The following is a 3,145-nucleotide window of genomic DNA, read 5'->3' as shown; positions in this document are numbered from 1 at the left end:
TTCCCCTCAGGCTGACGCCACTTGGAGGGGAATGGTCTACCCGCAGTACTGGGGATGAGTCAGCACTGGGACCCAGTCAACTGCTCCTCCAGTTCTCCCCTCAAAGCCACCGTGCCAAATTCTCCCCAAGTGTCTCCAGTCCTCTCTGCCTTCCCTCTGCTTGAGCCCAGGGTAAGTGGTGGCCAAAATATTTTCGTATGTGATCCACTTAAGAGCTCTTTTTCTCCTGCTGTTTCTCTCCGGCTAGCAAGAAAGCCTGTGGCTTTTCGCTTTTCACAGCTGATACTATTTTACTTTCCACTCTGTTGCTGTAGGCTGGGAAGCCCAGCTGGGGGTTTAGACCCTGCCCTTCTCAGGGGGAATCCCCGGCTGCTGAGCTGTTTCTCAGCCCCTTCAGCTGCCACCCGTGGGAGCCCAGCCAGCCCTTCCACGTCTCCGCACTCCCTACCGGTCACGTTGTGATGTAGCGGCCTTTTCTGTCTCTCCGTGGTTATAAGACTTCTCTCCAGCTGGTGTTCGGTTCGTTATTCCAGATGATTTCTCCAAAATTACATTGTAAATCCAGACTAGTTCTAGGAGGAAGTTAGTGTAGCTTCCACTTACTCCTCCGCCATCTTGTTTCTCCGCAAAACGTATTGTTAAATAAAAAAGCCAATAAAATTGTTTATAGTATTTCTCAAATTAGGAAAAACCATACACATCCATATGCATATTCATGATAAATATCTGGAAGGATACATTAAAAATGTGATGGCAGTTAAATTTGGAGAATAAAATAAGAGGTCTATTATAGGTGAGAAAATAACTTTTTATTGTATATTCTCTTGTGTGCTGAAATGTTTTAGCATGAGTGCGTATTATTTTCAAAATAACAAAAATTTTAAAAGATAAAATATACAATGGAGAAATGCATTGATAAGGTATGGCTGAGGACAAGATTTGGTCTTCTTTCAAAAGCAGTGAACTAAACTTTTGATTCTAGCTCTTTGGGTATGTTTGGATGTGGATGGAAGGAGTGAGTACTGAGGATTAGCAAAAACAGTGGTAAATCAGAATGTGTCATAACTTTTTATTTGAAGGCGAAGTACTAAGTCTAGGAGAAAGGCTGCATCAAAACTTTTGCCTGACCTCTTATACTTAAAAACAAGAAAACAAGATGCCTTTATTTTTGGACACTTGACCAATTACTAGGCTTTGGGGACTAAGTGTTGTTTTTTTGTTTTTTTTTTAAAGTAAAGTAAGTATGCCTGGTACATTGTCACACAGCAATTCTTAAGGATGAGTTAGTTTCATTAAATTGCCTTCCTTTCTCACAGCTGGTGGAACAGTGAGATACTAAGTTTATGAGAGCTCTAAGGAGGGAAGAAGGGAATATTTTTAGAGGGTAACTTTGAAGGAATTTAGTGTTCTCTGAGGTTCACTGAGGATCTTGGGGTAGAAGAAAGGGAGGGCAAGGAAGAGAGTGAAGAAAGGGGGTGAGAGGAACCCAAAGACCAGCTTTGACCCCATAATGGGTTTAACAACAGTGGGTTCTGGAGACAAAGGTTCTTATGAATTTTATTGGTTCATATTTTGCAATAGATGAACAACTTTATGTTTTTGGAGTTAATTCTTTCTTCCTAATGTGGAATTATTTACTTTAAATTTGCTATTGTTATCATTATTTTTGTTATTATTATTACTTTTTATGGAGTATTCAAAATGTTTTAAATTCTTACTGTAGGTGTTTTATATGAAGTATTTCTAAACATTAACAGCTGTTTGGTATGGCTAGATCTAGCCCATTTTATAGATGAGAACACTGAAGCTCAGAGAAGTTACGTAAGGAGTAAGCAGAGAGGTCAAGACTTGACTTTCTTTTCCAAGTAACTGGAAGCATAAGGCAAGGGACTGGATTCCAGGGGCACTTAGCTTGACCTGTAGGCTGCAGAACATGAAGCCACGGGAGCCTCACAGACTCCAGACGTGAACTACTACAGTTGAGGGTTGGGATGACTAAATGGTCTGCCCATCATGCAATGGGAACTGAAGAGAGGCAGTTATAGCTGCTGGACTGAGTCCAGATATACCATGAAAGGGAGAAAAGGGAGCCTGAGAAACTTCTGGAAGTTTTTAGAGTTACATCAGCGTCACCTATGGGGAGACAGAGTGCAAAGTATGGCTGGTACTTTCACTGTTCTTTTTCTTTATTCTTCATTATTCTCATTATTATTTTACCTATGTTAGATGCTGAACATTTCTTGTTGCTTAGTAAGACTAACTCTAAACCCTAAGATTTCATTTGTAGATGAAATTACTAGAGAATTTTGATAAGATTTTCAAACTATGTTCATTGGTTTTCCATCATGTTCCCTGTCCTTATTATTTCACAATCTAATTTGAAATTACTGTCTATCTTGGAGTTTCAAGAAAGAGATAGCCTTCAAGGTACATGGAAAAGAACAATCTTTAGGTGACAAATGGCTTCCCTGTCTAGTTTCTAGCTCAGAGAAGCAAAGAATATCCAATTTTCATATGTACCATATTTGGATTTAGTTTATTTTAAAAGCAGATGATTTTTTCCCCCTTTCATCTCTAATAAAGAAATGATGCTTGGAGCAATGTGTGTTTACTGGCAACAAATTCCACCAGTGGGTGTGGTGAAAAGTTGAGCATCTGTGGACTGTGCAGCTTCTGCTATTGTCTACAGCATTTCCTCTCTTGTCTCTGAGGTTCAGGCAGGGGCAGTTTCAGGTCCAGATACATTTCTGGGTTTTCTTACTCCAAGGATGATGAGGTGGGGGAGGTTGTGGAGCTTTCTGGCAGGGATACCTTTGTCTGTCTTTGAAAGAAAAGTAAAATGGGACAACCAGTTTCATCAGTTAAATAAACGATTTCCTTGTTGATAAGAGGTGAGGAAAAGATGAATGAATAGTTCTTGGGAGAGAAACTATGAGGATAGAAGAGAAGGAGGAAATAAAGAGTTAAATACTGTGAAAGACTTATGAGACAGAAGAAGTGTAAAGACAGATAATTTGTTTTTATAATTTGCCCTGCAGACAGTAAGATAATCTTTTCTTATTAAATCAATAAAGCTCTAGTGTCTATTCTGTCCTGGGAGCACCAATGATTATGTTGAGCCCTTAAATAAAAATAGCCAACTTAC

Source organism: Furipterus horrens, unplaced genomic scaffold, assembly GCF_987537825.1.
Source record: "Furipterus horrens unplaced genomic scaffold, mFurHor1.1.pri manual_scaffold_4, whole genome shotgun sequence".
NCBI lineage: Eukaryota > Metazoa > Chordata > Mammalia > Chiroptera > Furipteridae > Furipterus > Furipterus horrens.
The sequence above is the reverse complement of the archived record's forward strand: the minus strand, read 5'-3'. Positions refer to the sequence as shown.